The sequence below is a fragment of the Kogia breviceps genome, chromosome 10, assembly GCF_026419965.1.
Source record: "Kogia breviceps isolate mKogBre1 chromosome 10, mKogBre1 haplotype 1, whole genome shotgun sequence".
Taxonomy (NCBI): Eukaryota; Metazoa; Chordata; class Mammalia; order Artiodactyla; family Physeteridae; genus Kogia; species Kogia breviceps.
In genome coordinates, this window is record NC_081319.1 from 35782882 (window position 1) to 35808427 (window position 25546).

General features: G+C 45.8%; 1 protein-coding gene across 10 annotated transcripts in view; it reads right to left on the minus strand.

Moving 5' to 3' along the window:
- The window catches only part of CACNA1D (calcium voltage-gated channel subunit alpha1 D), a 328454-nt gene that overhangs the window by 295330 nt on the left and 7578 nt on the right, over window positions 1–25546 (minus strand). The window lies entirely within an intron of this gene.

Genomic DNA, 25546 nt, shown 5'->3' on the forward strand with positions numbered 1-25546 from the left:
AGCTTTTATTTGGGAGAAATACAACCAAAAGAGGGTAGAGAGAGAAAAAAAATGAGATTCAAATATTAACATACAATAAAATGTGATTAATTGAATATTCCATAAATTACAAAGGAATGACAATCAGATAGATAATTCATTCCCTCAGTAATAAAAGACATTTTGCTACTAAAATATAAATGCAATTTTAGCATAAGGGGAGGTAGGTGCAAATTGTTCATCCCACTTAAAATATTTTTCAGCATCCATGATAAATTGCTTCATATACAACTAATACACTATTCCACAGATGTCTCATATATTAAAGCAGAAATTCTCAGCTGATTATTAAAACAATTCCACCTCTTTCAGCCAACCGCCATCCCTCTATGCACTTAAAAGTAAGAAAACTAGAACTCTGCAGCCAATCATGGCAGAGCAACTGGTACCAGACTACTCCTTATTTCATGAGGCCAGCAGAACACTGATACCAAAACCAGACAGACATTGTAAAAAAAAAAAAAAAAAGAAAACTAAGACCTCAATATCCCTGAAGAACACACACACACAAATCCTTAACAAAAATTAGAAAACTAAATCCAGCAATACATAAAAAGGATAATATATCAGGACCAAGTGGGGTCTAACTTGGTAATAACAGTTTGGTTTAACATTCAAAATTCAATGGAATTTACCACATTAATAGAATAAAGGAGAAAAAGCCTATGATTACCTCAATACATGCAGAAAAAGCACTTGATAAAATTCAACACCCTTTCACAACAAAAACTCTCAGCAAACTAGAAACAGAAGGAAACTTTCTCAACCGATAAAGGACATTTATGCAAAACCTACAATTAACATTGTACTCAATAATGAAAGACTAACTGCCTTTCCTTTGAGTTCAAGAATAAAACAAGGATGTCCATTCTCACCACTTCCATTTCAACACTGTACTGGAGTCCCAGCCAATGCAATAAGAAAGAAAAATACATACATTCATACATATTGGAAAGCAATAAAGACTATCTTTTTTCACAAAATGATTGCATTCATAAAAAATCCTAAAGAATCTTCAAAACAACTACTGGAACTGATAAATAAATTTGACAAGATGACAGGTACAAGGCCAATATATAAATATCAAGCATGGTTCTACATAGTAGCAATAAAAGAAACTGGAAGGGCTTCCCTGGTGGTGTAGTGGTTAAGAATCCACCTGCCAATGCAGGGGACATGGGTTCGAGCCCTGGTCCAGGAAGATTCCACATGCCACAGAGCGACTAAGCCCGTTTGCCACAACTACCGAGCCCTCTTGCCACAACTACTGAAGCCCGTGCACCTAGAGCCCATGCTCTGCAACAGGAGAAGCCACCGCATTGAGAAGCCCACGCACCGCAACGAAGAGTAGCCCCCACTCACCACAACTAGAGAAAGCCTGCACACAGCAATGAAGACCCTATGCAGCCAAAAATAGGAAGGCAGGCAGGGAGGGAGGAAGGGAGGGAGGGAAACTGGAAGATTCTTTTTTTAATTCCATGTACAATAGCACCAAAAACCAAAATATTAGGGATAAATTTAATAAAATACATGTAAGGCCTCTACACTAATAACATTGCTGAGAGAAACTGGAGATATAAATAAATGGAGAGATACACTATATACAATGATTGAAAGACTCAATATTGCTAAGCTGTCCTTCTCCCCAAATTGATATATAGATTCAACGTCATCTCAATCAAAATCCCAGAAAGTTGTTTTGTAGAAATTGACAGGTTGATTCTAAAATGTATATGAAAATGCAAAGGACCTAGAATAGCCAATACATTCTTGGGGGTAAAAACAAAAGAACCAAAAATGGAGAACTTATACTATCTGATTTTATACTTACAACAATAAAGCTTCAGTAATCCAAACAGTGTACAAATGGCATAAAAACAAATAAATCAATGGAAGAGAAAAAGTCAAGAAATAGAACTAAATTTATATGGGTCATTGATTTTCAACAAAGGTACCAAAGCAATTCAATGGAGATGGGAAAGGTTTTCTACATATGTTGTTTAAAGAACATAGATATCCATGGGGGGTGGGGGGAATGAACCTTGACTCCTACCTCAGGCCATAGGAAAAAAAGTTTGAAATGGGACCAAAGTCCTGAATGTAAAAGCTAAAACTGTAAAGCTTCTAGAAGAAAACAGAGTATCTTTGTGACCTTTCTTAGGACCTAGAAAACATTCACCATAAAAGAAAAAAGTAAAAATTGATTTCTAAATTAAAAGTAATAAAACTAGATTTCCCTTCAAACATTCTGTACTTCAAACTCAATTCTTCCCTTTTAGTTATTAGTATTGTTTAGTTTGATCTGGCTGTGTATATTTGAGAACATTTCCAGAATGTTCTAAGACCTATGGAAAGAAAGAAAAAGTTATTGTATATATTATATTTAACATTATTGAAAAGTACTTCCAAATATAGCTGGAACTGTAGCTTCTCCACTTTAAAGGACTATAGTTGGACAAAATAGAGGTTCTTCAGGATTTATTCAGAGTCCAAAAAAGGGAAGAAAAAACAGGAAATGACATATTAAGAGAAGAGAAGGGACTGTTAAGACAAGGAATGTAAGTAACAAAAAACAAATAACGTCTCTCTCTATGAGGTCTTTTACAACCATTCACATTACATATGCGGGAATTATTCCAAGACCAGGAAGAAACAGCTGAAACAGAATACCAGCTAACATATTCCCTGACCACATCACACACGCATTCAAATGTTATCAATCACATGATGTTATACACATCAGACCCAAGCAGCCAGGACTCTCCAGTGGCTACATGGAAGATGCAGAGGCAAGGTGGGGAGGGTAGAATTTCCACCACCAGGTAAAGAAAAGATGTGCCATCAGAAGCTTCCCATTTCATGGAAGTCCTTTTATTTAGGTGATGTCTGTTTTCCTTGGGCTTTATATTACTTTATTTCATGATGGTTCCAGGACATCTCTTATCTCAGAATGTATGTTGCCCACCTGTATAAACCAAGGTTTCTCCAAATCTTTTTTACTCCAGGTGAGTTCTCAAGCCAACCTTGACTGCAGAAAACCTGTGCTTTTGGCATCACACTGAGTGAAAGAAATCAAACATACAACACTACCTACTGCATGATTCAACTTATAATGAAGCTCATGAACAGGCAAAACTTAACTGATGCTAGTAGAAGTCAAAATAGTGATTTTCTGGTGGGGGTTTGAAGGAGTAGAGGTGGGCAAGGGCACAAAGGAACCCTCTTGCAGTGATGGAAATGCTCTATAGCTTGGTCTGCATGGTGGTTACATGGGTCTGTACATGTAAAAAGTCATGTTTGTGCACTTCATGCCCCTCACCATATGTATGGCACACCCCAAACACATCTGCTATTCATCTGAGCTCTGGTCTCAGGTGCTTGGTTTATTCCACTACCGGAAATGTCTTCACAGAGACACCTGCATACCTTTAGACTATAAGTCTGGGTTAAGGCCTTGTGTGTCCTCACAGAAAGCCCATTCCTAGTGTATCACGAGCCCAGTAACCTGGTTTCACTCTCAACCCTCAGTCAACTAGATGTTACTCACGCTAAAACCACCTATCAGATAAACTTGCTCCAGATGATATTGCTTTTGCTGGTTCTTGTGACCATTTCACTCACATATGAACAAGAGGGTAACACACAGCCACATATCATGCACGACGCATTCGATTAATCTGGTCTACATTTTCAAATGTCTTGAAACAGAGAACCCAAAAGACCTACAGACCTCCCCGAGTTACGATGGGTCAACTTTACAATGGTGCGAAAGCGAGAGGCATTCAGTAGAAACCATACTTCGAATTTTGGATTTTGATCTTTTCCCAGACTAGAGAGATACCCTCTCCTGACGTGGGACAGGGCAGCAAGCACAGCTCCCACTCAGCCACGCGATCAGGAGGTAAACAACCAATACACATACAACCACGTGTACCCAGATAGACATTCTGTTTTTCCCTTTCAGTACAGTATTCAATAAATTCCATGATCTATTCAACACTTTATTATAAAACAGGCTTTGTGGCAGATGATTTTGCTAATCTAAGTGTTCTGAGCTTGTGAGGTAGGCAAGGCTAAGCTATGATGTTTGGCAGGTTGGGTGTGTTTAATGCATTTTCGACTTACGGTATTTTCAACTTACAATGGATGGCTTTATCAGAACGTAACCCCATCATTAAGTCGAGGAAGATGTGTATATGATAATATTAATAATATTCTAACAATAGTCTATTGGCTGCTAGGCACCCTCAGTTTTTCTCGAATAATGCCATCGTAATTACTATCCAGTACTGCAAATAAGCTAGTGCACAATGCTTTGATGGGTGTGGTTAGGGAGAAATGAGCTAGGTGTTAACAGATTAAGAATTTAGCATTTAACTCTCTTTCCCAGGAGTCCTACCTCCCTGAGAAATCTCTACCTTAACCAAGATAAATGTCTTGGACCTCAGCAAGGCAAGCTTTTCTGGTTCTAATTGGGAAGCTACTGACTATAACTCTGAAATGTTATAAACTTGACTTATGTTATTTCGTAACAACACAAATTGAGCTAATTTGCTTTAATGGCAAGAGAGGCTTGCAGTACAATCCTGATGAATTAAGCCAGTGAACAAAGACAGATATAAAAGGACAATTTTATTTTTCACCAGGTAAATTCAAGGGTTCTTATTTTGATAAGCTGTATAGTATAGCTCTCCAGTCAAATCCATCTGATACCATGGTAGATCTCTAACAAAATCAATGAATTATATCAGAAAGGCAAATCCACACTGGAGTAGGAGAAAGCTACAATGGACATAGGATATCTGAGAAGATTCCCGACAGTAGGACTTGCCCTACAGCTCTCCCGCTACGAGGTCCTTGAGTCATAGATGAGCTTCCTCATCTATAAAATGGGAATTGTGACTCCTGCTTCATTTCATCACGGGCTGTTCTAAGGATCAAATGAGAGCATGAATGCAAAAGTACTCAGTGAGCTACATGGTAAGGGCCATGATGTGAGAGCTTTCCACCATCTCATCCCCAGTGAAGAAGCAACTCTCCAACTATGAGAGGTGTGGGCAGTGGAAGAAAGATTTTCATAGATTTACAGAACAGTCACACTAAAACAAACTCTAAAGAGATTATCTGGCAGCATCCCCTGCTCATCTGAAAAGTTAGGAAATGACAATAGCCACCACTATGGACAGTGCACTATGTTCCAGGCACTGGGCTTCACTCACACCACTTCGTTTATTTCTCACAACAACTCTGAAGTGGTTACCGTTTTACAGATGAGGAACCTGAAGTCAGGATGTACACCCAGGTCTCTTTCCAAACTCTATCTGAAGTCGGTACCATTGCCCACTCTGCTATTCGAACCCCAGAAAGATTAAAACATGCTCATCTGAATGACGTGGCTGATGGGAGGGGTGCCAGTGCACCACTGTCCTTATTCACCTGTATGCATTAGAGAGTCTCAAACAGTAACCACCATGAAGACGTCCACTATCAGAGTCAAGGTCCTACTGCTCCCCTGAAATGTTTCCCTCCCAACCCTGGCAGGAACAATGTTCTCAGGGCAGACAAGGTTTGGTGCCTAAATCCACAGTGCAGCTAAACCACGTGGTAGCAAGATGCTCTGCTCATTGTGGAATAAGTTCTGACCCATGGGTATGTCTGGTGGGAGTACAGCCCCAAGTTCAGCCTGCCCTGATGCTGGGTCAGGCCAGAGTTCAAGCCTGATTCTATTACCTTTCCCCAGCAATCAACATTCCAGTTTCTCTCCATTTTTAGCCCAGGGGCTTAGGGTAGAGTTGGCGCCACCCTGGATTCAGGGATGAATCACAGGACCAGGGCTTAAGTCAGTCAGTGCCTCACGTGCCCCGACCATGTGACAGGTTCAGGATGTGCACGTGACCCAGCCTGAGCCAATGAGATCAAACAAGACTGCCCGGCAGGGCTGGACAAAGACTCTCACACTCTCTTTTGCTGGAAGGAAGGTGGAAGGAGGCAGGCCTAGGAACTTCTGGCAGCCATCCTGCAATTACTAGGGGAGGGCATGTCTGAGAATGGGGTCAACACACAGGAAGTGGAGGCAGGATGGGGAGAGAGAAACCAGATCCTGATGACATCATTTGAGTCCCTGAGCTGACTCCAGATTTATCTCTGGACTGGCCAGTTATGGGAGCCAATAAATTCCTTTTTGACTTAATCCAGTCTGTGCTGGGATTGGACCCATTACTTGGACCAGAGGAGTCCTGATGCACGGGCTCACTAAGGGCCACCTATCCCGCACTGAACTGTGAGCTCCCTGAGGTCAGACTGACTCCTTTCCCCTTCCATTAGCGTTCTGTGACTTGAGCTGATCCTTGGCACATTCTGAGAGCTCCAAATATATAGGGATTAAATAGGTCACCTCCAGGCTTTACAGAGCAAAACCTATACCCAAAGCAGAAAATTAAAAAACCATGCAAACCCCTCTATTGATCACTTAATCAGCTTATTCCCATTGTACTCCTCACCTCCCCCACTGCAAAGCCACCACGTTACATATGGCCCGTCACCTACTCGTCATCCTGTATCTTCTCCTTCGTAGGACAAGAAGTTTGGGAGAAGACAGGAATGAGTTCATACTCTGATCTAGCTGGGGGTGGTTTTTTTTCATATTAAAAAAAAATGGGGATAACACTGAATCAAGATGTCCACAATACACAGAAATCACTTGTTAAAGGGCCTGTGCTCGCTCTTGACACCAGGTTTCTTACTTCTGCTGCCCTGAAGAGCTAAGTAACACCTATGAGTTAGAGGCAGAATTGAGACCTTAGTACAGCGTCTATCTTGTGGCTGATTCTTAGGAGGAAGGAACAAGAACAGCCAAGCCCTAAAAGTTCAGCTGGGAGTCCTCGCTGACTCAAGTGAGGACAGGACACAGACCAACCTCTCCTCTAACTGCCAACAAGAGGCATTTCAGAAACTTTTCTCCCCAAGTGAAATCTTAAGTGCAAACCTCAAACACACACACACAAGGGAGGGAGGGAGAAAGTGAGAAGGAGGGAGGGAGGGGGAGACGGAGCTGGGGAGGGAGGGAGGAAGGGGGGAGGAGAACTGCTCTGTGGGTGACACGGGTGGGAGGGCACAATTCTACTCTCCCTGGCTGCAACCCCCCCAACTGCAGGCCCCTGAGTTACCTCCAAAGGACCTGGAAGGCCCGCCCCAGTGTCATTTCACCGCTTCTCAAAAGATATGAAAATCAAAGAATAAGCAGCAAATTAATATATGGTTGAAATTCATGGCGCAAGTGAGTGTTTAAAAGCATTTCCATTTTCCTTGGCTGAAAAGGCCAGATATCCACAGGCTATGTGAAAAAGAAAACAAAGGCAATGATCCAAGTAATTCAGCCTGAAAACTTACTCTGCTCCAACCAGAGAAACTCAGGTCCTGGTAAAAGCTGAACAAGAAATTAATTAAAATGAACCCAAAAAGAGGATTCAAATGCCAGACGGACAGGTGCTCTGACCTGGTCACATCCTTGCTCGATGATCTTGTCCCTGCAGACTTGTCCCTAATAACTAACCTAGAAGTAAACCAGCTGAGCCTACGATGTTTCAACCTGTTTTTAAGATTGTCGTGCAGATCTTTTGTAAACTGCATTTCTAGTGCTAAACTGGTACATAAATTTACCTTGTAGTTTGGTGTGTTGGCACAGTAGTCATTAAGCTTGTCTTTGAAAAGAACTATTTGCCACCTCTGGAGGAGAGAGCAGAAAAGTTCCACCACTAAGCGAGATATTCTGTGTTTATGGCCTGGAATTCCTTCCACAATTCCCTGCTTACCCCTCACTGCTCTGGGAATTCTACCCAGCATGTCCTGTTGGGTTCTGTATACTTACTGCCCAATTCAGCAAAAAAGTAGCCCTCACTTTCTCAACACAAACATGAAAGTTATCCAGCTCTCATAAAGTTCAAAGTCAAAATGCGCAGCTCTCCCTGCAGACAGAAAAAAATGATCCCATTTCTTCTGGTCACTATTTCAAAATTAGAACTGACAAAGTTTCAGGACCACCTGGAGAAGGGACCTCATACCTCAGAAACCCATCCAAAAGGAAGTTTTCCTGAAAAAGGGAAAGTCCACAGATATTCCCTATCTGAACGCACCGTGCCAGTCCCCAAGTGGTGACAGATGACGCTGGCCTTGCCCTCAAGGCTCTTGAAGCCCAGTGAACAAGGCTGACCTCAAAAACAACAAGTCTCTGTTTCCCAACACTTTCTTTAAAGTCAAGGACAGACCTCCCTGCAGAAAATAGATCCTGGAGATAGGATGTAGAGAAGGAATGAGAACCCTGGGTGATCCCACCTTAATTTAAAGGTTTCTTAATGTTTTCAAATGACGTGAGCAGCACAGGAAGGCTTGAAGGCAAGACCTAGTGCCTCATGTGGGTTAAATTAATTCATGTCTCAGCCCGGAAAACATCTCCAAGAAGCGCTGTGTTTGTCCCTTGTGTAAATGAAGAAATACACCCTGGCGTGTGGAATGAGCATAAGGCCAGATGCCACAGGACCCGGGTTCTCATCAGTTTTGCCACACCACAGCTTTGCTGTGACCTGGGTCAGTCGCTTCTCCTCTCTGATATCCTCTAGGCTCATTTCTGCTCTAATGCTCCAACTTGGTACAACCATGATGTCTTCCATCCTTTTACATAAACCACTTCCTTTGAGAGTCTTTGTGCAGCCCTAGTGACCTTGAGGTCAGTGCTTTGGATGGCCCTCAGGATTACAGGCACCTGAAATGAAGGTGATGCCACAGGGTGCTAAACAGGACAAGGCCAGCATCTGCCATGTCACTGACTCGGGACACTGGGCTTCCAACTCCTCCTGGCTCCCTCCCTGCATCCCTTTGCAATCTTGCAAATCCTTGGGACCGACTGCCTCTAAAGGGAAGGACCCACTCAAAGACTACCCACGAATGCAACCAAAAGAACTAAACTCTAAAGTTCTTCAACCTCTGCCTCTCATCCACAGAGCATATCGATACGTTCATTCATCCACTTTCAGGAGTTAGCCTTTCCAAGAAAGAACACACTCCTCTCCAAGCATCTTGCAGCTCGATTTCTGCAAGTCACATCCATTGGCTGAAGTGAGGGAACACGTTGGTCTCTTTACTAGCAACCAAGTCCAGAAGCTACAGAAAAGCAGCATCTCTGCCAGCAGGACCCACAGACCATCTAATCTGAGGAGGGGCCTTGCCAAGAAGCCCAGAGGCAGCTATATACATAGGAAGTCTGAGTGGCAGGTGCAGGAGGAACATACAGAAGATGGATCAAGGCTGTGAGTCCAGGGCACCAGCCTGGGTCAGAAGTGAGGACAGAATGCCTGTGCACAGGGAATAAATGTCTCCAGGCCAGCGCCGTCCAACAGCACTTGCTGCAATGATGGTAACATTCCCTACATGTGCTGTCCCATATGGGAGCCCTATATGGATACTGAACAATGCAGATGAGGCTCGTGTGACTGAGAAAAGAAATTTTAACTTTGAGTCAATTTTAACTTAAGTTCTCATAGCTACAGGTGACTAGTGATGACCACTCCCGACAGCACTGACCTACGCTAGTCTCTCATAGAGTGCACCCTCCCAGAGAAAGGACCAAATGTGACAGAACCCTCCTCTATTTTAAAACAAATGAACCATGGGGAAGGGTCTCCATCTATAAGGAGAGCTGAGTTTGGAGCCTGTGGGCTTCCAGGAAGATGAGAATGTTCAGAGCTGCCAACTCTTTCCCTACTCACCTAAACTTACCACCTTCAGAAACAGTGGGGATGAAACTGAGGCTTCCCAGAGGTTAACCTCCAGTCCTGTTTTTAGCCTGTGACCTTGAGGAAGGCACCTCCTCTCTGGACCACAGGGCATGTCATCACTAGGACAGGAGACTTAGAACAGGCAACCACAAAGGCCCTATCCAGCTATAAGATTCTAAGAATGTACATGCCACTTTGTCAAAATGTAAAACTTTTGTGCTCAAAGGACACCATCAAGAAAATGAAGAGATAACCCATAGAAGAGGAGAAAATGCTTGCAAAGCATATATCTGAAAAGGGACTGGTATCCAGAATATATAAAGAATTGCTATAGCTCAATAATAAAATTTTTTTTTAATGGGCAAAGGATCTGAATATGCATTTCTCTAAAGAATATATACAAATGGCTAATAAGCACAAGGAAAGAAGCTCAACATCATTAGTCATGAGAAATGCAAATCTATAATGAGATACAACTTCACATCCTAAGATGGCTAGAACCCAAAAGATATACATTAACGGGTGTCGGGAAAGATGTGCAGAAACTGGAACTGTCATACGCTATTGGTCGTAATGTAAAATGGCGCAGCTGCTTTGGGAAACAGTTTGGCAGTTCCTCAAAATGTTAAAGCTACCATACGAACTAGCAAATTCTACTCCTAGGTATATATACTAAGATAATTGAGAACATAAGTCCAGGTAAAAACTTGTACATGAATGCTCAAAGCAGTATTCATAACAGCCAAAAAATTGAAACAACCCAAATGTCCATCAGTTGACGAAGGGATACAGAAAATGTGACATATCCATACGATGGAAGATTATTCAGCCACAAAAGGAAGTGAAGTACAGATACAGGCTACAACATGAATGAGTCTTGAAAACACTATGCTAAGTAAAAGAAGCCAGACTTGATAGATCACATATTATATAATATAATTTATTTTTTGTTTTCGTTTTTGCGGTACGCGGGCCTCTCACTGTTGTGGCCTCTCCCATTGCGGAGCAGAGGCCCTGGACGCGCAGGCCCAGCGGCCACGGCCCATGGGCCCAGCCACTCTGTGGCATGTGTGATCCTCCCGGACCGGGGCACGAACCCGTGTCCCCTGCATCGGCAGGCGGACTCTCAACCACTGCGCCACCAAGGAAGCCCTAATTTAATTTATATAAAATGTCCAAAATAGGAAAATCCATAGACAGAAAGTAGATTAGATTAAAGGCAAGAAAAGAAGAAATGTGGAAACTCACATATTCTTCTATGCCCAAGGAGCCCTCCTGGGAACTGAAGGAATTCTGTCTACTTGTGTAAATCACCCACACGACAGCTATGAATGGTGCAGTTACACCTGTACCCAGGACCCCCAAATCCCGGTAGGGGTCAGGCAGGTATCCCCGCTCCCAAGAAGCCCACATCCACGTCCCCTGACTCTGGGGTAACGTGAAAGTCTGCCTTGCCAGGGATGGGGGAGGCCTTTAAAAGCCAGGCGACAGCTGGGAGTGAAACACCTCACCTGACCGTGTTCCTGGGGCCAGTGGCTAAAGAGGAAAGCCTCGGCGGAAGGATTCCTGGCACCAGGAGAAGTCAGGCCAGATGAGACTACAGACTCAGGGAAGTGTGACTACAAAGTAGGAAGGCTGTTCTGTTTAATCAACACACTAGAATCACATAAACAAGTGTTGTTCTTTTCAAAGGAGCAAGCTTGGGAAGCAGGCCGCATGGTGCTGGCAATGCTGCCACCCCTCAGAGCAAATCCAAGATGCCAGTGAAGACCTTCTCCAGAGCCCAGGACACACGCCTCTCAAGAGCCTCAAAGATAAGAGAACATGGCTCTCTTTGAAGACACATTTGACTTTCTTACAAATATCCAAGAATTTCTTTAGGAAAACGCCAGTGAATAAGGTCAGTGATCAATGTGGAGCAGCCCATTTTTCTCCAGAAGCAGAGAAAAATGAAAAGTAGAAATTGGCTCTGAAAGCAATTCTGAAAACAAGCGTTCCTGCATCACTGGGACTAAGGTGCAGCCTCAGAAATAACTGCTTTGAAGAGCTCACTGTGTTTTGGTTTTGTAAGTTCTAATGTTTTCATTAAGCAATCACAGTCTCTCCCTAAGGGAGTAGCCCTGTCTCTCACTCCCCCAACCCATGTCTCTCCCCCCTCCCCCATCTCTGTCTCTATCTCTCCCTCTCCCCTATCTCTGTCTCTCTGTCCTGCTGCCAGTGCCCCTCCATCCCTCCATCCATCTCCCCAGTGCTCTGCTCCCCGCTTGCAAAGAGAGACCATCAGGCCATTTTCAGAAAGCAGTCAAAGCGATAAGGCAACCTCAGAGCACCTGATGTAGACACAGTGATGCCTCACTAAATGGTACATCGTTTACAAACACCCCATGCCAGGAGCTAAGGAGGATGCAGATGAGGGCAAACTGGTCTCTGCCCACAAAAGGTCACACTCTTGTTGGAAAAAGGAAAAGAGCATAAGACCAAACCCAAGCAAGCGTGTGATTCACGGGACAGGGCAGCTCCCACCCGGGGCTAGTCCATGAAGCTCCCCAGGGAAGGCGTTGGACTTCAAGTTCACAAACCACCAGAATGGGAAGCAGTCCAGAACACACGTCAGGATCTCCAGCCTCAATGGCCACCCAGCCTCGGGCCAGAAGCAGCGACGAGCCCCCCCCACCTCAAAGAGAAGGAAAGGGGCACGCTCCCTTCCCACCTCCACGGACTAGGCCACACTAAGGAAAAGGGAAACAAAACTCCTAGGGCCAAGAAATGCCGCACTCTTGAGAGAACTGGAGGACTTAACAGGCATGGCCTGGGGCTGATTTTAAAACCCCGCAGCACCACAAGGGCTGAGGGAAAGGAGGTTCCCCCAATACTCAGACACTGCGGACCCTGAACATCACCGGGAGGTCAGAGACTCCCCTCGAGACCATTCCTGACCGACTGAATAACGTCTTTGGTGAACTGGGGCTAACTCACACATCATTTGATTCACTCCACGAAGTTTCCCTGCTAAAAGTGAGACAAGCATGACTATACCCCATTTTACAGATGAGAAAACTAAGGCCAAGGGAGGTAACAATTTATTCAGTCACAAAGCTAGTGGGTGGCAAACCTTGGGACCCAGGTCCAGATCTATTTCCTCCAGAGTCTCTGCTCTCCAAAGGATAGGATAACACAGACTGAAAGGGAAGGAGGGAGGGAGTCAGATCAGGGAAAGCCCTAGAAGCCAGGCTTGACGTGTAGGGAAATTATTGGTGCAGAATGTTCTCTTACAAAATCCCTTTTGATCATCTCAACACATGGGGCAGGACTATCACCATTACTCCCATCTTACAGGTGAATAAACTGAGATCAGGGACTTCCCTGGTGGTGCAGTAGTTAAGAATCTTCCTGCCAATGCAGGGCACACGGGTTTGAGCCCTGGTCCGGGAAGATCCCACATGCCGCGGAGCAACTAAGCCCGTGCAACATAACTACTGAGCCCACGTGCCACAACTACTGAAGCCCACGCACCTAGAGCCCATGCTCTGCAACAAGAGAAGCCATCACAATGAGAAGCCCGCATACCGCAACAAAGAGTAGCCCCCGCTCGCGGCAACTAGAGAAAGCCCGCGCAGCAACGAAGACCCAACGCAGCCAAAAATAAATTAATTAATTTAAAAAAAAAAAAAAAAAGAAAAGAAAAAGAAACTGAGGTCACTTGGCTGAGAAGGACAAACAATTTCCCAGGTCCTGGGGAGCCCTAGCTCTGGCAAGTCACATCCTCTCTGTGAGGATGCAGAACCCCCTGCAGGGAGGCCCCGATAAGCCCTGCAACTGTGTGTGGTGGGAAGGGCCCAAGATGTCCTACCTCTGCCGCATCCTGGCTATTTGGTCTGGGGTGGGAGGGGGATCATTTAACGGCCCAGGCCCAGAGACCTGCTTTGCAACCTGTGAGCAGGAGGACGCATGAGGTCGCAGTGAGAGCACATCAGATGCTCTGATGGCAGCTCACGGTGCTAGGGGTGACTCCACTACCCCAATTCTAGGAATTGCCCCACCTTCCCCTCTGAGAACACAGCAATCAGGCCAGAACTCCCCTGACATCTGTTCTGCTCCTTAGCACTTGTTTTCTGTTCTCTTCTGAGTAACATTTAAATCAACAGTTGGCCAGAGTCTCCCACCTGGGCCGAGCAGGAACAAGACACAGCTGGTCAAGTGGATTCCCAAGTCGCCGAGGAAGCAGTCGGCAGGGACGCCACCAAGCCTCACGGGAGGACTGGGCTCTGGATTGTTTTCTGTAGAGGGGGGGCTCCAGGCTTCCTGGCTGTGGGAATCAGATGCTAATCACTAACCCAGCCCCCTCTTTCCTCGGTGTCCCAAGGGAAATCAGCAGCCCTTTACTGTTGTCTAAGCAAGGACGGGTTGCAGTCCAGGTCTTGGGCCTCCTACGACCAGTGGGTAACTTTCCGTCACGACTTCACCAGGTCCCCCCAACACCCTCTCTGACGGCTATGTCGCAGGCTCTTCCGGGGACAGACAGAACGGGTCTGGTGAAAACATCTTCCGTAAAATGGCTTTGGAAAGCCAACCCCTAACCCAGCAAGCCGTCCATCCAGGAAACCCGTCTGGTGTGCCTGGAGGGGTTGCTCCCTCATGGACGGATAGGAGCAAGCGGTCTGGCTTCCCAGCCCAGGTTCCTCACCTGTGAGGCTGAGGACGGCAACGCCTACCTCCCAGGGCGGGCCACGCGGAGGCTTGAGGACGCAGCAGACTGTCGCCCCAGCCCCAGGAATAGTGAACCCCACAACTCCACGGACTCTAGAAGCCAGGGTCTGTGCGAACCTTGCCAGCCGCTTAATCTCCTCTTCTACAGAAGAGGGACAGACCGGGCAAAGAGGCGCCTCTGGCCCCTCACAGGCGCCGAACTGCGGGCGTGTGTGACTCGGAGCCCATGACCTGACTGCTCGCTCCTTCCTACTCAAGAGCCCCCACGCTTTCTTCTCACGAGTAACACTTTTCAAGGAATTAAAATGCAATAAAATCTACTTAATGCCCTAATTTAAACTCCTCTAACTCCCATTTCAATTGGATGGCTCACAAGGCGCTTCAGAAGACAGGCAGAGGGCCACCCTGACTTCAGCCACCACCCCACCCCACCCCACCCGGCAACGCCTCTGGGCGACGGGAGTGCATCATATGCAAGGAGTTTCGGCGCCAGTCCCCAAACCTGGGTTCCAAGCCCTAAGCGAAACCAGGCCGTGAAGCCTACGCAGAGACCCACCTGGAGGTCCTGCCGTCGCTCCAGCCCGCCGTCTTCCCTGTGCTGCTCTGCGCTGCCGGGCGTTTAGACGACAAGAGCCTGTGAGCCCTGACTTGTCTGCACCGCCTGGTGGTGGGGTGTGGGCTCTGAGGTCAGGAAGCCCGGATGTGGATCCAGGCCCTGCCAATTACTAGGCCTCATGGCCTCATGTAAGCAATTCGACCCCTCCCAGCCTTTTTTCCTCACCTGCAAAATGAGGATTTCAGTAGTCTCTTCTTCAAGACTTTACGGTGAGGATTAAAGGAGAACTAAGGAGATTATACATACAAAGCCCACCTAGCTCAGCAGATGTCAGCCATGAGCTGGTAATAAAGGCAATTATCTCTGTGCCTCCAGTTATGGCCAAAAAGACAGGGTATGGCAGCCACACCAGAACCAGATGACTGAGGAAAGACCCACAGCATTTGTCACCAGGCCTGCTGACTCCCTCCTGCCCTCCCACACCCACTGGCCAGCGCCCCGACTCTTTCCATAAGATAATGAGGCCGTCCATGGCCAAATGATTCCTGCATGTTAACAGGCATGAAGAAAGTAAGAGAATAATTTACGAAGTAAAACAGGGGAGGGAGGAATGATCGAAACTATCTTATGGAAGACAAAGAAATCAGCCGAATGCCCAGCTTGCTTTGAAGAGACAGTCTTTTGGCATCTGATTTTCCAGATGTCACAAGTGCCCCTGGCATCCTCAGACCTACCGGTCAGATGGCAAATGCCTGACTTCAACCTGGATTCAGGGCTGTAACGGTGAGGGTGGGAAGGAAACAGACCCAGAGACAGAAGCCCTGGTGAAGGTCCCCACTTGATGCCTCTCTCACGGTGCGACCCTAAGCAAGTCGACTGTTGGGTCTGAAGAATGAACGTATCCACCTGAAGGTCTCCGGGGTCCTTCCCAATCCCAACCTCACCAGTCTGTGATTCACATTCAGTACCATCCAGGGTAAATCAGAACCAGCATCTAATCTCCTATTCCCCACCCCCTCATCCCCCACCTGTCTTTAATGATTATCAATTAGCTTATTCAGCTGGCCAACCTAAAATAGTTCCAAAGCTTTCTCTGCCCTGACCAAACTAGTTGCAACCCCACGGGGCTTTCTAGAAAAAGATTTCTTAAACACCTCTCTTTTACCAAATTCAAGTGTCACCACTTCCCCACATTCTAATTTAGAAGTTTAGATGTTTTCATTTCACTCCCACCAGATAAAAATTCTGAAAAGAGCTTTAGATAGATTCACCATTAATTTATAGTTCAATAATTCAGAAATTGTGAATGCCCAAAGAGGAGCACACTTTCGCATTATCTCAAAAAAGAAAAAGGACTAAGGGACTAATTACTGTTATAAAAGGGCAGCATTTTTTTTTTTTTTTTTTTTTTTTTTTTTTTTTTTTTTTTTTTTTGCGGTATGCGGGCCTCTCACTGTTGTGGCCTCTCCCGTTGCGGAGCACAGGCTCCGGACGCGCAGGCCTAGCGGCCATGGCTCACGGGCTTAGTTGCTCCGCGGCATGTGGGATCTTCCCGGACCAGGGCACGAACCCGTGTCTCCTGCATCGGCAGGCGGATTCTCAACCACTGCACCACCAGGGAAGCCCCAAAAGGGCAGCATTTTAACCATTTACTCAGTCAAGCTGTTTTTGTACAATTTGAAAGGAGTCATTTAAGTATAAACAGCGTTTCGTATTACCCCATTGTTATCTATTTACTGAAGAACATTCGAGGATGTCTTCTTTTAAAAATATTGGTCACAGGCTTCCCCGGTGCCATGGTGGTTAAGAATCCTCCTGCCAATGCAGGGGACACAGGTTCGAGCCCTGGTCCGGGAAGATCCCACATGCCACGTAACAACTAAGCCCGTGTGCCACAGCTACTGAGCCTGAGCTCTAGAGCCCGCGAGCCACAAGTACTGAGTCCACGTGCCACAACTACTGAAACATGCGCACCTAGAGCCCATGCTCCACAACAAGAGAAGCCACTGCAACGAGAAGCACGCGCACCACAACGAAGAGTAGCCCCCCCCACTCGCCACAGCTAGGGAAAGCCCGGGCGCAGCAACGAAGACCCACTGCAGCCAAAAACAAATAAAGTAATTTATTTTTTAAAAAATACATTGGTCACTTCTTTAGTTCACATTAGAGCAAAATAATAAAACCACATGTCTTCCAAAATGAGGGCTTGGGAGGGGTTCTTTGCATTAATACATACTATCCTTTTGTACTCTGACTTAAACCAAGTTAAGGCAGTAAGTGAATGTTTAATGGACTATATTTTACACATCATAAATGCTCCAGAAAGTACTTTATATGTGATCAAAAGATAGCTGTTTTAAACTACTCCTTTTTTAATCTTCCCAGCTTTAGTTCTATAGTAATCTATATAACCAAAAAGCAAAACTGCTATAGAATACAGAAGTGCCTCCAGTATGCCACAGTTTAATGCTGTGTCCTAACCCTTTAGGAACTCTGAATCCAGAGACCATCTGCTTGCAGGGCATTTATTTCTCGTTAACAAAAGCACAGCGAAGACATGGCTCTCCGTGCCCCTACAGTACCTTGTACAAGGACCCATGCTGTAGATTCCTGCTTGGAACTGCTTCCTAGAAAATGCCTCTCTCAATGAACGTGGCTGCTTCCCATTGTTGAGAGGATAAAAACACTGTAAGTTAGGAGTGCTCCCTTTCACCACCACTGCTGGAAAGCCTAACGGCCAGTTCAGTGCCCAGGTGTCAGCGATCCGTTCATCTTGAGCACCTGGGCAAGTCTGCTTTTTTGTTTTGATTCCAGATTGCCCCATCCTTCATCAGCTTCCATTTTCTAAGCCACCTCAGAGCTTCTGGAAGCAGGAGGAGGTACAAACCCTATAATAAATACCATAATAATGGCGAGGTTCAATTCCCTGTGAAAATAGAATAAGTCATCATCAAAGACCACGGGACAGCAGAAACATACCAGGTGAGATATTTTTCTTCCGCCACTAAAAGGAACATAAAGGAAGAATTCGTCTTAGAACTCAGCTGTAGCCAGCAAACACTGCAAAAGTGAGACTCAGTTTTTTGCCTTAGGGACTTATTTATCTGTTAGCCACCTGGAATGAATGTTTCTCTTGAAAGAAGCACAGTCCCCAAGTGTGTGGCACCCCAAAGCAAGGGAAAGAATGAATAATGAGCCTTGGTGACTTTCATCCAGGTCTGTGGTTCAAAAGAGATGACAAGTCTGGTGCTCAGAGTTCCAGGACTTTCTGCTCGACCCAGATGCTCTGGGTGCCTACCAGACATCCAAGAGAGAGGCTGTACCCTCCCCCCAAGATTTCCTTTCCCATGGCCTAAGACAAGGAGCGAATGACGTCACTCGTCAGAGTGTAAGGACGGCTGACCTCAAGGAGCTGTCGGGGTGGGGAGCGTAAATCGTACGGGCTTCGTGGAAGCCAATGCAGCAGTAAGTATGGAATTAAAATGCACTGTCCTCCCACCCAGAGAGTTCCCTTCTAAGTACTTATCCCAGAGAACAGTTTACTTGTACACACAAAGAGCACACACAAGGATATTCAATGCAGCATTGTTTGAAACAGCAAAACTTTAGGAACTAACCTAACTGCTCATCAGAAAAAGGACAATTAAACAAACCATGGCACATACACGAAATATTTTACGGCAACTAAGGAGTTGTTAGATCTCTACATGCAGATACAGAAAGATCTGTAAGACACATCAAGTGGGAAAAAAAGCTTTATAATGCATGCACTGTTTCCACTTGTGTAAAACTTAAAATACCCAAACTGTATAGATATAGATTTCAAAATGCACAGATGATATACACATACGGACACAGTGAAAAACAATTCTGAAACTGATTACTGTGATTAGAAGGAGCTGGGTAGGGAAAAGGAGACTGTCAGTTTACTTTCAGTGTTTTAATAGTTTAGAAGAATGTATTCACGTATTATTTGTATAAATTTGAATGATGATTTACTGTAAGAATGCAAAATATGAAAAACAAAGAAGGCCTTTCTCAGACCCCATGTTGTGGGCTTTCCTTATGAAAGGGCAACCGGGCACAGTGAGCCCACAGCAGCTCCAGCTAGAAGTCCGTACACATAAGTCTGGTATGCTCTGCAGAGCAGGTCTCAATAAATATTTGTTGAATAATGGTGCCTTGACTTCCTGTCTTATAAACAAGGGTCCTTATGGCGCTACAAAAATATCTGTGAGTAAGCCGTGCTAGACCTCCCCATGGGTGCAGGGAAGGGAGGCACAGTGGGCCCCTCAGAATATGACCATGGCAGGGAAAGCATGAGCCTCACACCCAGCCTGCGGTGAATCCACAGGCCAAGCCGACCAAGGACACCTCTTCCTTCCTTCCCAGGCAGGGTCCTCTGCCAGCTACATCTTCCCTGAGCAGTCTGGAGCCAGCCTTCCCTCCCTCAGGTCACCCCCTGCCAATTCCCTCCAGTCTGACTCTCATGTTCACTCATTCAATAATTTCAACAGGTGATTTCTAAATTTACCACTCAGCCAGTAGGGAGGGGGAAAAAGAAATTAGCAGAAATAACTGCTTTGAGGTTCTGGAGAACAAAGTCATTTTCCCCAGCCTGGCAGTGTCTGGAGCCCTGCACAGTTAAAATCTCCAGAAGAGGGCTTCACGCTACAAGGTTCGTGTGGTCAAAAACACCCAGCGGTCCATCCACCGACCACACTCTCCCCCAGCTCTCTCACACACACACAGAGACACAGGACAGTTCCTCGCTCAGACAGTTCCTCCTCCAACCCCATCTTCAGCTTTTCTCACTGTGCCCACCTCCCAGGGCCAGCTCTGCCTGCCCAGCCAAACACCTCACTGCCCACAAGAACCCCAGCTGTGAGAATACCAATCTCACCTTTCCTCATGTCAATCACATGGGCAGAACAGGACTTGGTGACACATCCGACAGTGCTGATGGCAGAGGGCCCCAAGAGTGTGAGCACGACAGGAGGCTCACGTCTATTCTGGAACGACCTGCCAACCTCCACTGCCACCCCACAGGGCAAGGAAACCCGCCGACGTCGCTTCCTGGGGCACGTCATCCAAGCAACAGCAACACTCTGCTCAACCAGCAGCATCCCAGGGCCTCTGCAATTCCTTTAGAGACTTTCCTAGGGGAGGAGCAGTTGAGGGTCTGTTGAGGGTCTGTTCTGGAGTCCCACTCCACCACCATCACCTGTGGTTAACAAGACATAAGCGTCTCTGCGGCTGAGCAAGTTGACCCCTCTGTATCAGGCACTTCTCACGTTTTGCAGACAGTTAAAAGTAAATGCTGATGGGGAAGGTTAAAAAAGGAAACTACCCACAAATCTGCTACAAGGGTCTCCTGTTTCTCACACAATCATTTTAAAATACTGAACTTGAGCTGAGGTTAAGGAAGGAATGCATCTCCCCAAAGACCCTCCCCAAAGTGGGCTGACGGGATGCACACTTCAGGCGGTGTGTGAGAGGGACCCGCTGGAGGCCAGTCAGACTGTGCCTGGGAGATGGGCAGGCTGGGGTGCAGGGTGGGATCCTGAGACCCTCTTTTAAGCCCCCTTTCCAGCTGTGTCTGATAACAGTTTCTACCCTTTGGACTTTTCACTTACCTAAGTTAATAAATTACAAGCACACACACGTACTTTTTTTCCCCCCAACTAAGCCAATTTGTGTCTCTGCAACTTGTAAGCCAACAAGTTCTGGCCAATACACCAACATATCCTCACTCCAAGACAGGTTCATTTTTCAAGGGTCTACGCAGGGAAGTTCCGGTGTTCGAGGTGTGTCTATAAAGAAATGAGATTCGCTTTTTAACAAACCAAAAGGGTGAGGACCGTTTGGGAATTCCTCTTAAGGAACTTTAATAGTAGTAAATCTGAATTCCTCAAGACTTGGGTTTGATTTCTGAAAAACTGCCGATACTCAATCCAAGTCTGTTCAATAAAACATCAATCTGGGTAACTTGTTCTTTGTCAACATGAGGCAAGACGACAAAAGAGATGCAACTACTTGTACAAGGCATAAACAGGTTCACCAGCTCTGGGTTAAGTGTTACTCCCCAAGTCCATCTATTCTGGGCATTCTGCTGCCCCACCAACCTTTACACGAAATGTGACACTCACACACCCACCCAAGTACAACCTCTCACACGTGGCTCACACACAGTGCTGAACACAGAAGCCAGCTTATGAGGCAGGGATTCAAAAAGTATCAAGCATTTGTCTTTCTTCTCTCCTGCTTCAGATATAAAGAGTTAAATTTGCCAAGAAATATACAATCCTGAAATTCAAGGCAAACTCTGACAGGTGCTTCCTGGGATTCTCATTAATATTGGACAATGAAAATCAGCCTCTGGAGCAAACATTAATCATTAGCCAATTGCTGAAAATTAACTACTGATCTATAAGGACATGCCATGGAACCCCACACGGTCATTCATTTATGGACCCACCCATTCCACGTGCATTTTCTGATGTGCCTACTGTGTGCCCGCACAGGGTTAAGTTCATGACACCATCGAGACCAGTCAGACTCAGCATATGCTACTTTCATCCAGAGTCACTCAGCTCGGGACTTCCCTGGTGGTGCGGTGATTAAGAATCCACCTGTCAGTGCAGGGGACCAGGGCTCGAGCCCTGGTCTGGGAAGATCCCACGTGCCGTGGAGCAACTAAGCCAATTCGCCACAACTACTGAGCCTGCGAGCCACAACTACTGAATATCGTGCACCTAGAGCCCGTGCTCCACAACAAGAGAAGCCACCACAATGAGAAGCCCGCGCACCACAACAAAGAGTAGCCCCCACTCGCCACAACTACAGAAAAGCCCACACGTGGCAACTAAGACACAATGCAGCCAAAAATAAATTAATTAATTAATTTTAAAAAACAAAAACAAAGTCACTCGGCTCATCAGCCAAAGGGCCAGGCTGTCAGAGCCCAAAGCCCATGTGCAGAACTACACCCCACACACCAAGCCACTTTCCACAGCAGTTATAGAATAAGGCGGAAAGGGGTGAACATCTGCAAAGAGGAAAGCAAGTACTACTTGCACATATGCAGGTGGGGTGGAAGGTGGGGACAAGGATCAGGGAAGGCTGAACTGAGGGCAGCACACAAGCTCTCCTAGAAAAACGGCATCTAGACATGCAGAAATAAACTCGCAATTCAAACAGAAAGACAACAGAGCAAAGCCACGGAAATGAGGTACGGAAATAAAAGCCACATTCTAGGCAAAGCCCAAGGAGACAGGTTATGAAACTGTTTCAGGTATTTCAATTCACACCACTCACTATGTGAGATGCTAAACTATGGACCATGCAGAGCCCATAAACTTGCTTTTTAAGCCCAGGAAACACTGCATGGGAATCTCGGCCATGGAGGAGAGAATGCAATCAAAGTAGGCTGTCCCACAGCGTTCCTGGCCCTCATAAGGCATCTGGTACCCCTGACAGGAGTCCTCAGCCAGCACTGCTTCCCAGAGATGCTTCCACCACTCTGCTACTCCGAGCCCTGGAGCTGGAGCACAAAACGTACAAGGCTGCTCAGCTCAGAAACCCAGCTCCCACGGTGCCTTCCGCCAGGGGTACATGAGAAGCAGGGTCACGAGACGCTCAGCTTTTCAGGAGTAAACACGTGGAACTTCCCACCTACCCCCCCCCCCGCCCCCGCCAAGGATCTCGAAAGAGTCCGTAGAGGAACCTGTCACACAAGGACATCCTGAGTACGGCTCAGAGGAAAGACTGGGTGAGGAACTTCTCCTGAGAGTGTTCATTCAGTGGTCCTCAACAACCCGCATTTATGAACATCTTCTACACACCGTCAGGCTCAGCACTATTGGGGTTCCAAAATGTTTCACTGTGAGTTGGATTCTGAAGAGGCTTGATAAGACAAAGATAAGATGTGCACATAAATTACCAAAATATAAGAGGTTTTATATGCAAAGTGCCAGCGGAGCGGTTCAGATAAGAGTGTTACTTCTAATCAGGGTCAGAAGAGGCTTCACAGAAGACACATCCTTTGAGATTATTCCTGAGCAGCTCTAAGGACAGTGACAGTGATGAACGGGTGGTAGGGTGGAAGAGGTATTTCAGATGGAGAAGCGGCCAGGAGGTGGACAAGAGCAGGGAGGGGTGTTTACGATCAGCTGGTGGCCTAACAGACGGGGGTGGGGGTTGGGTATGAAGGAGAGGCACAGAAGGTGAACCAGAAAAGGTTGGGTAGACCAAGGAGCACCCAGCCTTCCCTCGGGCGGCAGGTCTACCCTGAAACCTCAGGATCACTCCTCTAGCAAAAGCCATCTGACCGCAATGTGAATGGAGAGGAAGGGGAAGACATGAGGAGCTTTATAGAGGCCAAGTGTCAGCAGTTTAAAAACACAAACGCAAGTTGAGAAAGAGGGCAAAAAGAGGGTCAAAGACTTAATAAACCTTCTTGTGAGTGTCAAAAGCATTTATTGAGCACCTGGTAAAGGGACAGAGTGGCCCAGGCCACACGCCCCACCCTCGGCGGCTGCAGACATCAAGGAAGGTCAGGGCTGGCAGTTGGGCATCCCTCTCTGGACAGTTCTAATTTGAGGCCAGTCAGCGCTATGGAGAACGGGGCCTGGGGGTGGGGTGGGAGTTCCAGTAGCAGGGTGCCCAGACTGAAGCGGTCAGTCAGCTTGTGACTTATGAGAAACTGAAGTTAGGGAAGCGAAATAAAGCATTTTCCAACACGGTGAGGTAAAGGATTGTGATCATTCCCACGCTGACACTCCATAAAGAAGCGCTCCCCGCCCCCTGCCCCATGCTAAGAAAAAAATTAAATAAATGATATACACTTTCAATAAGTGGAACTGAGGAAATTCTGCTACCGACTGATCTAGGAGGGAGATTGCTGTGGGAACTGAGTTGCACCGTTTCCATGGCTGCAGCCTCCACTAGTCCCTGCAAGTCCACAAGTGAAAGCTGCATAGAAGCTTGAGACTGTTTATATATATATATATATATATATATATATATATTTTTTTTTTTTTTTTTTTTAATCTAACCCTGGGAAAACTTGCTGCCCCCAAGGTAGTCTCCAAATCCCCAAAGCTGGCTCAGTTAGGTACAACCCAGACCAAACGCACATTGGACCAAGGGAGATGGCCACATTTCTTACCCAACAAAAGTAATCATTTCACTGCAAACTACCTGTAACAGGCAGAAACATCTTCCACAAAGCCGGTCCTGAATCGTACTCTAAGCGCTCAACATGTACATTCCCGACAGAGCTTGGAGGCAAAGGAAACCACCAGCTCCCTGACACGTACAGCTTTGCAATCCGTATCAGCCTCTGCCCTTTGTTTTGCCATTCACATTAATTGAAAGGTATTTACTACAGATGAAAAATAAGCTTCGTTCAGCTGCCTCTAAACCGATCCCAAAAATAGAGCAATCACTTTGGTACAAATTGGGTCAAATGTTTTTTAAAAAAAAAAAAAAAACTGTTCCCTGGCAGGAGGACTGACATGGCATGGGACCTTGCTAAGAGTCGGGGGAAATCCACAAAGATCTTCCCTTCCCACAGTGAGAAAGGAAATATTTAAAGAGTTAGGCAGAGATTAAACTCATCCGGCCATGTGACCAACCAAGTGAACACAAGACACAAACTTGAATGCTATAAGTTTCAGAATGTTAAGAGGTCAAAGAAATATATGTTGGGTTTTTAAGAAAGAATTGCCAAACTAACACACTGCCCTCTCCCACCCACAAAAGGTCGGTGTTTTAAGAACTGTCAATAAAAGATCCACTGGGGAAGGACTGCCAGGGGGATGAAGAGAGATTCATCCATTTCCTATGTTTTATTCCCTCACTTATTAGCTGAGAAATCCAAATGGCCCAGCAGTACTTATATTAGTGCCCTGAACTTCCCTGGGAAAAAAAATCAGAATATTAATTGACTTACACATGCAGCTACATTAATTATTCCATTGATCTCAATTAATCTGCCTTGCAGAAAGGTATCTATTTTCTAAGTTTGTTTAATCATGTTCTCTTGAGCTACAAAAAGCAACAAACTGGGTCACCATCCACATTGTTAAATTTGGTAACAAGGCTGACACCATCTGTGGCCTAGACTGTGATGATCTAGCCCCATTGATGGGGGCTTTTCACTACTTCTGCTTTCACTTTGAAATGATTGTCTAAAGTCACATGTCTACAACTAAATCAGAAGGTATTTAAAATATCCAAAGTCACACAGATCATCTCTAGCACAGTATAAATATATACTAACAGTAAGTCTTTACATGTGTATTCAACTCCCATTTACAGTTGTACTTTCAGGAGCAGTATCCAAAATTTTTTAAAATTCCCTACACAGCAGACTACAAAAGCCCTACATCTGAAATGTGCCACACATTTTAAATGTAACATGAAATCCTGTACATAAACCATGAAGTCTAAAATCATAAGAGCATAATGT